The 12,151-nt window shown below is 40.6% G+C and overlaps 1 protein-coding gene across 2 annotated transcripts in view; it reads left to right on the top strand.

Annotated features, from left to right (window-relative positions):
* The window catches only part of LOC136863906 (adipocyte plasma membrane-associated protein Hemomucin), a 163,299-nt gene that overhangs the window by 142,399 nt on the left and 8,749 nt on the right, over positions 1-12,151 (top strand). The gene's annotated exons all lie outside the window — the stretch shown is intronic.

The following is a 12,151-nucleotide window of genomic DNA, read 5'->3' as shown; positions in this document are numbered from 1 at the left end:
GGGTTAGGATGTTGACTGTCCTAATTGGGATATATTGTGATACTGGTCGCCCACTTCTCACAGCTCCTCCCTGAGCCCCCCGCCCAGTACCTGAAGAACTGTACGTCGCCTGCAGGGGACGTTCTAGTATTTTCTGAGGCTGCACCACATTTGGACTCGTTATTTAGGCTGACGTTACGATGGGTTTGCCACTCCCAAATGCATTTTAGAGCTGGTGCCAACGAATGACGAAGCTGCTTCTAACATGGAGTACAATCGCCTTCTGCAGTCGCCCCTATCCTGGGGACAGATGCTGCTTTATGGGTTTCCAGTGTCATTTCCTACATTGAGGGACCATCACCCCACCTAAGAGCTCATCTGCCCAAAGCCATTGGACATTGGTCCTCCTCGAGTTACTTCTCGCTGCCCAAAACTCAGCACAGAATCGCTGGCTGTATGGTCTACTCTATTATCGTAGCAGAGTGAACAGGCCAGACTAGAGTAGTATATGAAGAAGAAATTGACCGTAATCCAATTTTCTTTATGGACGTCGATTCAGGATTGTGCTTTAGAAGCAGTCCCTTGGTCAGTAATACTATTGTTTAACGCTAGTTTCTGGGAATGTGCGGCATTGTGGGTTGAATCCACTGATCGTTAAATTCATATCCATCCATTCATTCTTCATCATGCTTTGAATTCTGGTCAGTGGATGATTTTGGACTTGCTCGTCTAATTTTGTACCATTAGGGGCCGATGACCTAGATGTTAGGCCCTTTTAAACAACAAGCATCATCATCAACATCTTTATGAATGAATCTTGGTTCTACCTAAATACGTATGTTAGGGGGGTAGCAGCCTTTCGGAAGTTGCAAGGGCGGCAGTCTAGATGATTGACTGATATGGCCTTGTAATAATACTCAACATGGCTTAGCTGTGTTGATACAGCTACTCGGCTGAAAGCAACAGGAAACTACAGCCTAACTAACTCCCGAGGACATGCAGCTCTCTCTGTATGAATGATGTACTGGTGATGGCTTCCTCCTGGGTAAAATATTCCGGAGGTAAACTAGTCCCCCATTCGGATCTCTGGGTGGGGACTACACGAGAGGGGGCGATCATCAGGAAGATGGATACTGACATTCTGCGAGTCGGAGCATGGAATGTTTGAAGTCTGAATCATTGTGGTAGATTAGAGAATCTGAAAAGGGAGATGGATAGACTAAACTTAGATGTAGTTGGTATAAGTGAAGTACGTTGGCAGGAAGAACAGGATTTTTGGTCAGGCAGCTCCCGAATTATCAACGCAAAATCAAACAGAGGAAATGCAGGAGTTGGTTTAATAATGAATAAGAAAATAGGGCAGCGGGTAAGCTACTACGACCAGCATAGTGAAAGAATTATTGTCGTCAAGATAGACACCAAACCAATGCCCACCACAATAGTGCAGGTCTATATGCCTACTAGCTCAGCGGATGATGAGGAAATCGAAAGAACATATGAAGTGATAGAAGATTTAATACAATATGTAAAAGGTGACGAGAATCTAATTGTGATGAGAGACTGGAATGCAGTGGTAGGCCAAGAAAGAGAAGGTAATACAGTAGGAGAATTCGGATTGGGACAAAGGAATGAAAGAGGAAGTCGGCTCGTTGAATTCTGCACTGATCATAATTTAGTCCTTGCCAATACTTGGTTCAAACATCACAAACGACGGCTTTATACGTGGACGAGACCTGGAGACACTGGAAGGTATCAAATAGACTTCATTATGATTAGACAGAGATTCAGAAACCAGGTGTTGGATTGCAAAATTTTCCCAGGAGCAGACATGGACTCTGACCACAACTTGTTGGTCATGAAATGCCATCTGAAGCTGAAGAAATTGAAGAAAGGAAAGAATGCAAAACGATGGGATCGAGACAAGTTGAAAGAAAAGAGTGTGAGGGATTGTTTCAAGGAACATGTTGCAAAAGTACTAAATGAAAAGGCTGAAGGAAACACAATAGAGGAAGAGCAGAAAGTCATGAAAAATGAAGTCAGCAGGGCTGCTGAAGAAATGTTAGGAAGGAAGGAAAGATCAAGTAAGTGGATAACTCAGGAGATACTAGACCTGATTGATGAACGACTAAAATACAAGAATGCTAGAAATGAAGAGGGCAGAAAAGAATACGGGCGATTAATGAATGAAGTGGATAGAAAGTGCAAGGTAGCTAAGGAGACTGGCTGAAGAAGAAGTGCAAGGCTGTCGAAGGTTGTATGGTCATAGGAAAGGTAGATGCTGCATACAGGAAAATCAAGGAAACCTTTGGAAAAAGGAAATCTAGGTGTATGAATATTAAGAGCTCAGATGGAAAGCCACTTCTAGGGAAAGAAGACAAAGCAGAAAGATGGCAACAACATATCCAACAGTTGTATCAAGTTGAAGATGTAGATAATTTGGTTCTGGAAGAAGAAGAGGGTGTTGATGCTGATGAAATGGGGGACACAATTTTGAGGTCAGAGTTTGACAGAGCTGTTAGCGACCTAAATAGGAACAAGACACCTGGAATTGATGACATTCCCTCTGAATTACTGACTGCCGTAGCAGAAACCAGCATGGCAAGGCTATTCCATTTAGTGTGTAAGATGTATGAGACAGGAGAAGTCCCATCCGATTTTCGGCAGAATGTTGTTATACCTATTCCCAAGAAAGCCGGTGCTGACAGGTGTGAAAACTATCGCACCATTAGTTTAGTATCTCATGCCTGCAAAATTTTAACACGTATTATTTACAGAAGAATAGAAAAACAAGCTGAAGCTGAGTTGGGAGGAGATCAATATGGCTTCAGAAGAAATGTAAGAACACGTGAAACAATCCTGACTTTACGTCTGATCTTAGAGGATGTAAAAGTTTCAAACACACGTATTAAAAAACCACCATTCCAATACTTTACAATCTTTAAGTTTAAGATACAAATAATATATATAAATTAAAATGGGACATGTTTCGCTTAGGCTTTGTAAGCATCTTCAGCCATACTTAATCTAAAGCTAAGTCAGGGCCCTGAACTGGGTTCCTCGTTAAAGTATAATACATGCTTTAATAAAAGATATATTATACTTACATGCTTTAATAAAAGATATATTATACTTCAATATATATGTATTATTTGTATCGTAAACATAAAGATTGTAAAGTATTGGAATGGTGGTTTTTTAATAAACTTGTTTGAAACTTTTACATTCTGTACTCCAATACGGCTATCATAATGACTCATAACATGTAATGATCTTAGAGGATCGAATCAAGAAGGATAAGCCCACATACATGGCATTTGTAGATCGAGAAAAGGCATTCGATAATGTTGATTGGACCAAGCTATTTAAGATTCTGAAGGTGATTGGGATCAGATACCGAGAACGAAGAATTATCTACAATCTGTATAAAAATCAGTCTGCAGTGGTAAGAATTGAGGGCTCTGAAAAAGAAGCAGCAATCCAGAAAGGAGTGAGGCAAGGCTGCCCCTCCTTTTCATTGTTTACATAGAACAGGCAGTAAAGGATATCAAAGAGGAATTTGAAAAGGGAATCACAATCCAAGGAGAGGAAATCAAAACCTTGAAATTTGCCGATGATATTGTTATTTTATCTGAGACTGCAGAAGATCTCGAGAAGCTGCTGAATGGTATGGATGAAGTCTTGGGTAAGGAGTACAAGATGAAAATAAATATGTCCAAAACAAAAGTAATGGAGTGCAGTCGAACGAAGGCAGGTGATGCAGGAAATATTAAATTACGAAATGAAGTCTTAAAGGAAGTAGATGAATATTGTTACTTGGGTAGTAAAATAACTAACGATGGCAGAAGTAAGGACGACATAAAATGCGTGTTAGCACAAGCAAGGAAGAGCTTTCTTAAGAAAAGAAATTTGCTCACTTCAAACAATGATATAGGAATTAGAAAGATGTTTTTGAAGACTTTCGTGTGGAACGTGGCATTGTATGGAAGTGAAGCATGGATAATAACTAGCTCAGAAAGAAAGAAAGAAAGAAAGAAAGAAAGAAAGAGAATAGAAGCTTTTGAAATGCGGTGTTACAGAAGAATGCTGAAGGTGAGATCGATAGATCGAATCACAAATGAAGAGATACTGAATCGAGTTGGCGAGAGGAGACCGATTTGGCTAAATTTGATGAGAAGAAGAGATAGAATGATAGGACACATCTTAAGACACCCAGGACTTGTTCAGTTGGTTTTTGAAGGAAGTGTAGTTGGTAAGAACAGTAGGGGTAGACCGAGGTATGAATATGACAAGCAGATTAGAGCAGATGTAGGATGCAGTAGGTAGGTAGAAATTCAAAGGTTAGCACAGGCTAGGGTGGCATGGAGAGGTGCATCAAACGAGTCTATGGACTGATGACTCAACCAACAATAATTCACCGGGCGAGTTGGCCGTGCGCGTAGAGGCGCGCGGCTGTGAGCTTGCATCCGGGAGATAGTAGGTTCGAATCCCACTATCGGCAGCCCTGAAAATGGTTTTCCGTGGTTTCCCATTTTCACACCAGGCAAATGCTGGGGCTGTACCTTAATTAAGGCCACGGCCGCTTCCTTCCAACTCCTAGGTCTTTCCTGTCCCATCGTCGCCATAAGACCTATCTGTGTCGGTGCGACGTAAAGCCCCTAGCAAAAAAAAAAAAAAAAAACAATAATTCATAAAGTAACATGCTGGAGTTCAGAAAGAAAAGATGGTGAAAAGATAGGAGTGTCATGCTCTGTTTGCAGCGAGAGAGAATAAAAGGTCTTTTTTCTTTTTCCGAAGGAACTATTAATAGTTATAGGTATCCAGTCCACTACGGCAGAGTGTCAAGCGGAAAGAAATAGGTCCCTTAAGTGGACCTAGGGCTTTGGGCAGAAGTATTCTCTTATGTGGGGTGATGGTCCCCTCAGTGTAGAAATGACACTGGAACCCATCAAGCAGCATCCGTCCCCTGGTTAGGGGCAGCTGCAGAAGGCATCTGTACTCCATGTTAGGAGTGGTTGGCAGCAGCTCCAAAATACCTTTGCGAGTGGCAAACCCGTCAAATAGAAGCCTAAAATGAGTGCAGATACAGTAAGGCCTTGGAAAATGCTAGGGCGTCCCCTGCAGGCGATGAGTAGTTCTTCAGGTACTGGGGGAGCTGTGGGTAGTGGGTGATCAGTATGACAGTATATCTGAATTGGGACAGTCAACATCCTAACCCTCACAAACAAGACCGAAGAGCTGATATTCATGAAAGAGGAGGACATCCATTCTTCGTCTAGTAAAACAAAATGGAGAGGAAGAGGGGAAGGGAAACTGAAGGAAGGATTCAAGCTGTTTTACAGTGGAGGACAGGATGCAATAAATGGAGTAGGAATAATCAACAGAAAGGATGTCGTCGAATATGTAGAGGAGGCAAAGATTGTGAGTAACAGAATAATCAGAGCAAGGATACAGTTTGAGACAGGAATACAAGATCTGTTCCAAGTATATGCTCCACAACTGGAAATGAAGAAGAATATACATAATTCCTAGAAGGAATGGAGAAATACATAAAAGACAAAGAAGTAACTATAATGGGAGATCATGTGGGAAGGGAGAGACTAGGAAGAGAAGAGATTCTGGAGCCATATGGATATGGTACAAAAGAATCAAGAATGGGATATGTTAACGGACTTTTGCCAGAGGAACCAATTAATAATACGGAACACATGGTTCAAGAAGAAAAATATCAGGAACATTACTAGGAGACAAAAAACAACACCTTTGATTACACATTTGTGGAAAAAGGACATTGGAAAGATCTTATGGATGTTACTGCTGTGCCTCAGGAAACCTTCGGGAATGACCATAGAGCAGTGATAGCAAAGTTGGAAGTAGGCAATGTCCCATAACTACAAGAAAAAAGAGAAAGAAGGATTAGAGTCTGGAGATTGATCAAAAAGGAGATTCAAAAAGATTTCGGAAAGAATTACAAAAACTGATACCAAGGACAGATACTAGTCATGTTGAACAGGAACGGAATAATTTTAAGAGTGCATTTGTAAGATGTGCAGAGAAAACGTGACAGAACATCAGGAAACAAAAGAGAGAAATATGGTGGAATGATAGAGTGAAAGATACAGTAAAAGAAAAGAATAAAACATGGAAGGAATGGAAAACACACAACACTGAAGAGAGCAGAGTGAGATACAGAGAAGTGAAAAGAGTTTGCAAAAAGGTAGTAACCCAAGGAAAGTAGCTAAACATTCACCTGGGAAGTAAAGGAAGATTTGAACTGTGGGAAAAATATTATTTGGAATTGTAAGAAACCGTAAGAATGAAACAGTGAACAGAGTTTGTTGTGAAGAATAAAGGATGAGTAATACTGACAAAACCTGAAGAGATAATGAACAGATGAAACAAATATTTCAGTGAACTCTGAACGTAAGTCACCTGAAATGTAGAAAAGGTATCCAGGCAGTAGGAATAAAGTGTCTGCCTCCGTAGCATAACGGTTAGCACTATTAGCTGCTGTCCTCAGGGGTCCGGGTTCGATTTCCGGTACTGTCGGAAATTTAAGAATGGCAGGAGGGCTGGTACGTGGTTACAATGGTACATGCAGCTCATCTCCAATGGGGGTGTGACTGAAAAGAGCTGCGCCACCTCGGAATGAGAACACGAGTTTACAGAAATAAAGTAAGAGAGAAAGAATCAGACATTACCTTGACAGAGGTGGAATGGGCAGTTAAAAAGATGAAGATGGGAAAAGCTGTGGAAATAGATAAAATAGTCATAGAGGATCGAATCAAGGAGGACAAGCCCATGTACATGGCATTCGTAGATCTAGAAAAAGGCATTCGATAATGTTGATTGGTCCAAGCTATATAAGATTCTGAAGGTGATTGGGATCAGGTACCGAGAACGAAGAATTATCTACAATCTGTATAAAAATCAGTCTGCAGTGATAAGAATCGAGGGCTTTGAAAAAGAAGCAGCAATCCAGAAAGGAGTGAGGCAAGGCTGCAGCTTGTCCCCCCCTCCATTTCAATGTTTATATTGAACAGGCAGTAACGGAAATCAAAGAGGAATTTGGGAAGGGAATCACAATCCAAGGAGAGGAAATCAAAACCTTGAGATTTGCCGATGATGTTGTTATTTTATCTGAGATGCGGAAGATCTCGAGAAGCTGCTGAATGGTATGGTCAAAGTCTTGGGTAAGGAGTACAAGATGAAAATAAATACGTCCAAAACAAAAGTAATGGAGTGCAGTCGAACGAAGGCAGGTGATGCAGGAAATATTAAATTAGGAAATGAAGTCTTTAAGGAAGTAGATGAATATTGTTACTTGGGTAGTAAAATAACTAACGATGGCAAAAGTAAGGAGGACATAAAATGCAGATTAGCACAAGCAAGGAAGAGCTTTCTTAAGAAAAGAAATTTGCTCACTTCAAACATTGATATAGGAATTAGAAAGATGTTTTTGAAGACTTGCGTGTGGGGCGTGGCATTGTATGGAAGTGAAACATGGACGATAACTAGCTCAGAACGAAAGAGAATAGAAGCTTTTGAAATGTGGTGTTGCAGAAGAATGCTGAAGGTGAGATGGATAGATCGAATCACGAATTAAGAGGTACTGAATCGAATTGGTGAGAGGAGATCGATTTGGCTAAATTTGACGAGAAGAAGAGATAGAATGATAGGACACATCTTAAGACAACCAGGACTTGTTCAGTTGGTTTTTGAAGGAAGTGTAGGTGGTAAGAGCAGTAGGGGTAGACCAAGGTATGAATATGACAAGCAGATTAGAGCAGATGTAGGATGCAGTAGTTATGTAGAAATGAAAAGGTTAGCACAGGATTGGGTGGCATGGAGAGCTGCATCAAACCATTCTCTGGACTGATGACTCAAACAAGAAGTCATAGAAATGATCAAGGCTGCAGCACCAGTGGGACACCAGTAGACTAATAGAATACTTAAGTGTGTATGGAGACAGAAGTTCCCGAGGATTTAGAAAAGGGGGTCATAATACCACTATTCTTGAAAAGAGATAAGATGTGCGGTAACTTCTGAGGAATCACAATCATTTCCAATGTTGCCAAGATCGATGATATAGATGTTGATTCCCATAGGGAACATGAAATATTTGTCCGAATGAGTAAATTTATAATACCAATATAATGGTCCTTTATTGGGCATTATATAAATTTTCCGGATAACTCATTCTTGGTTGCCTGTGTTTCACCCCCGTGTGCTAAGTTGGGCTCATCAGTTGGTACTTAGCACACCCACCAAGACGTATGGCTAGTGCATGATACAGATGTTGATTCCCATTGGGAATCTGTAATATTTGTTCCGAATGAGTAAATTTATAATACCAATATAAATGGTCCATTATTGGACATTATAAATTTTCCAGCTAACTCATTCCTGGTTGCCAGCATTTCGCCCCCGTGTGCTAACCAGGAATAAGTTAGCTGGAAAATTTATAATGTCCAATAACGGACCAACTATATTGGTATTAAGTGGTATGTTCCAAGCTGTCATTGGAGAGATGGCATGGAAAGACATTAGTAGACGAATAAGTTTGAATGGTGTCCTTAAAAGTAGGAAAGATCACAATATGAAGATAATGTTAGAATTCAAGAGGACAAATTGGGGGAAATATTTGTTTATAGGAAGGGGAGTTAGGAATTGGAATAACTTGCCAAAGGAGATGTTCAATAAATTTCCATTTTCTCTGAAATCATTTAAGGAAAGGCTAGGAAAACAACAGATATGGAATCTGCCACCTGGGTGACTGCCCTAAATGCAGATCTGTAGTGATTGATTGATTGATTGATTGATCCAGGGAATGCCATTTACCACAAGTAAGAAGATTACAATAGAATAAATTTAAGGCTAAAGGAGTAATGTAAGTATAATGACACTTTCAACAGAAACTTGGACGATGGCTCAGAGATACGAGAGTAGAGTACAGGCAGGTGAAATGGAATTCCTAACGCGTATGTTACATAAGACAAAGAGGGTTAAAGTGAGAAATGAAGACATACGAAAAGAGTAAATTTGCAAAAACTAAATGACTAGCTGGAGCAGAACAGAATGAGGTGATTTGGACAAGCGGATGAAAGAAGAAAGACTTCCCAGGCAGATGACAGGGAAGAGAGGACAAGGAAGACCAAGATTACGATGGATGGACTCTGAAGAACAGCCTAGGGCAGTGGCACCGGGACTGGAGCACTGTGTTGGATGAGAAATGGTTTAGAGACAGGATGAAAAGGAAAGGAACCATATTTGCCCCCACCTGGTGTCAGCTGGAAGAGGGGGAAATGATGATGTATATCCAGAATATTTTGTACATCTTTTTCCGCGAATATCAGTATTTACTCATGTTAGACCCTCTCGTGTATCAGACCCACCTGGCTTTTCAAGACAAAGGAAGTGGAAAAAACAATGTTCGCAGATAAGACCCCTCCCAACGTAATTCATCACAGAACGATTCTGGTTCATAGTGGTACAGGACGTACTGCAGCTCCTATGACATCACTCAAATAGTTGAACAGTTTCATGTCTGCAAGCACACATCAGTCATGTGATATGTCTGTGTTTTGTGGTTAAGAATGTCCGCCTCTGCAATGTAACGGTTAGCACAATTAGCTGCCGTTCTTGAAGGCCTGAGTTTGATTCCTGGTACTGCCAGAGATTTAAGAATGGCAGGAAGGCATACCTGAAAAGAGCTGCACAACCTTAGGATAAGGACACGAGTTTACTTCAGTTAAGAAATATTCACGGATGTTGCTATTACTATAGCAGAGGAGATCATTAACACTGTGATCGTTTAATATCTCATGTCAAACCAATGTAGGTAATTTTTGGAGAATTAGGTTTAAAATGTCATAAAAGCAATCCAATCATAATGATTGTTTTACTTGTCAATGTATGTAACAAATCACACTATGCGTTAATAAAACATGGAAACAATGAATATATGAAGTTAAACATTATGATAATAAAGCACATTACCTCCACACCTTTAGATATCTGCAAGTACGGCAAGCTTTGCTGTTATTTATCTTTTTTTTTTTTTTCATTGTGGAACTTCCGGCACTATCTTGACACTAACCTAAACATTGAGGTCTCTATCCCATTTACAGCTGTCTATATAAATCCTGATGTGACAAATATAGAGAATAAGCATGAAATATACTGTGAATATATTGTGAAGGCATGGTTTCTGCTACCTCCTGAAGGTATCACCACCTTGATGAAGGCAAAATATATTTTGCCGGGTGATTATTGGAGGCTTGTGTGGTCAAGTGATCCTTAGAGCTATGCCGGCGGGAGCATCTACTCCTGGTAGGGCCACCCAAGCCTGACAGGTCTAAGGTGATGATCCAGACTAAGAGTGATACCCTGGTTCTCCAGGTTGGGGGTTGAGCGTAGGGTTAACTCCCCTACCACGTAAAAAAAAAAAAACCTGTTACGTACACCTTAAGAATGAATAAAGCAGGACTGGAAAACTTGGTGACAAACCGGCGAGAAAAATGGCTAAAGAGAAGGAAAAAGGATATTATATTAGCAATGTGGAATGTTAACACACTGAAGAGACCTGGCAAGTTGAAAGAATTAAGGAATGAAATGGATAAGTATGGAGTGAAAATAGCAGCTCTACAGGAACTAAGATGGAAAGGGCAAGGGATGATGGAGATCAGGATGGGTGGAGAATGAGGACAAATGTAGAGCTGCAAGGACTGTTTGGCCAGCCAGATATTGTTACTAAAATTAAGCAGGGAACAATTAGGTGGGCCGGTCATGTTCAGAGAATGGCAGAAACCTGCACCGTTAAAAAGGTGTTTATAGGAAAACTTGATGGAAGGAGGAGAGGAAGACGCAGGAAAAGATGGATTGATGATATTGAGGATGACCTTAGAAAGGGGTTAAACGTTGGAGAAGAAAAGCTGAGGACGGAGATGAATGGAGGCAGGTGATAAAGGAGGCCAAGAACCTACAAGGACTATAGCGCCGACTAGTAAGTAAGTATGGTTTCTGCTATGCACATGTCAACTGCGAGAATACAGAGACCATCTCTAGAAACCACCTGTGAATAGATTCTCACTGGTTGAGCGAGTTGGCTGTGTGGTTAGAGGTGCACAGCTGTGAGCTTGCATTTGGGAGAGTGGGTTCGAATCCACTGTCAGCAGCCCTGAAGATGGTTTTCCATGCTTTCCCATTTTCAAACCAGGCAAACGCTGGAGCTGTACCTCAGTTAAGACTACGGCTGCTTCCTTCCTACTCCTAGCCTTTTCCTAGCCCATCATCACCATAAGACCTATCTGTGTCGGTACGATGTAAAGCACCTTGGAAAAAAGAAAAAGGATTCCCACTGTCTGAACTCTGATCAGGAATTAAAATATTATGAAGTATTTCGAAAAGACCAGGAATTTGAGTGCTCTCGATGGCATTGATGATGTCATTTGTCATGATAACGCTGGTAGCAGTGACTAGGTTTTCTGTGTGATAGACCTCCTACTCAAGTGACAGAGAAAAATGACTAGCATTAAGTATTTTTAGTTCTTTTGTGTTAGCATCGCATAATGCGATAAATAAATTATGTCCAATCCTTATTCCTTTTCTCTATGGGGTTGGGTATGAAGTGAGATGATTCTTCATAGCAAGTTCTTACGCCAACCTCATCAAATGATTTGAGATGAAACGAATGACATGATATGAAAGTAAATGAAACTGACTAATTATATTTACAGTGTATGTAGGCCTAAAAGTTGTGTGTTAAACATTGTTTTTTTTTTTTCTTTTCATTTTTTTTAAAATTTAGAAATACTGCCTTTCAGTGATGGTAGCCAGTAAGATTCAGAGTACAGTCATAAATTTGTTAAAGAATAATGTAGAATACACACATGTACAATATATAGTTCCTTTTAGCCACAATTCATGTGTCCACTGCACAAAATGGGAGGCTATCAGATATTGGACCCATCTCACCTTTTGTGTTTATAAAAGCAAAACACAAAACGGGGGTCTAATGTGTGAGGACATACGTTATCTGTGAGGGAACGTAGGGTTGCAGGACAGTACAACAGCACATACAGCCTAAGTCTCCTTGCATGCAATTCACGAAATATTGTACGATAGCCATCGGTAACAACATATGGCCCCCTTGGTCCCCAGTTTAACACCCGGT

This window comes from Anabrus simplex, chromosome 2 (genome assembly GCF_040414725.1).
Source record: "Anabrus simplex isolate iqAnaSimp1 chromosome 2, ASM4041472v1, whole genome shotgun sequence".
Taxonomy (NCBI): domain Eukaryota; kingdom Metazoa; phylum Arthropoda; class Insecta; order Orthoptera; family Tettigoniidae; genus Anabrus; species Anabrus simplex.
Note: the sequence above shows the minus strand (reverse complement) of the source record. Positions and strands in the feature narration are given on the sequence as shown.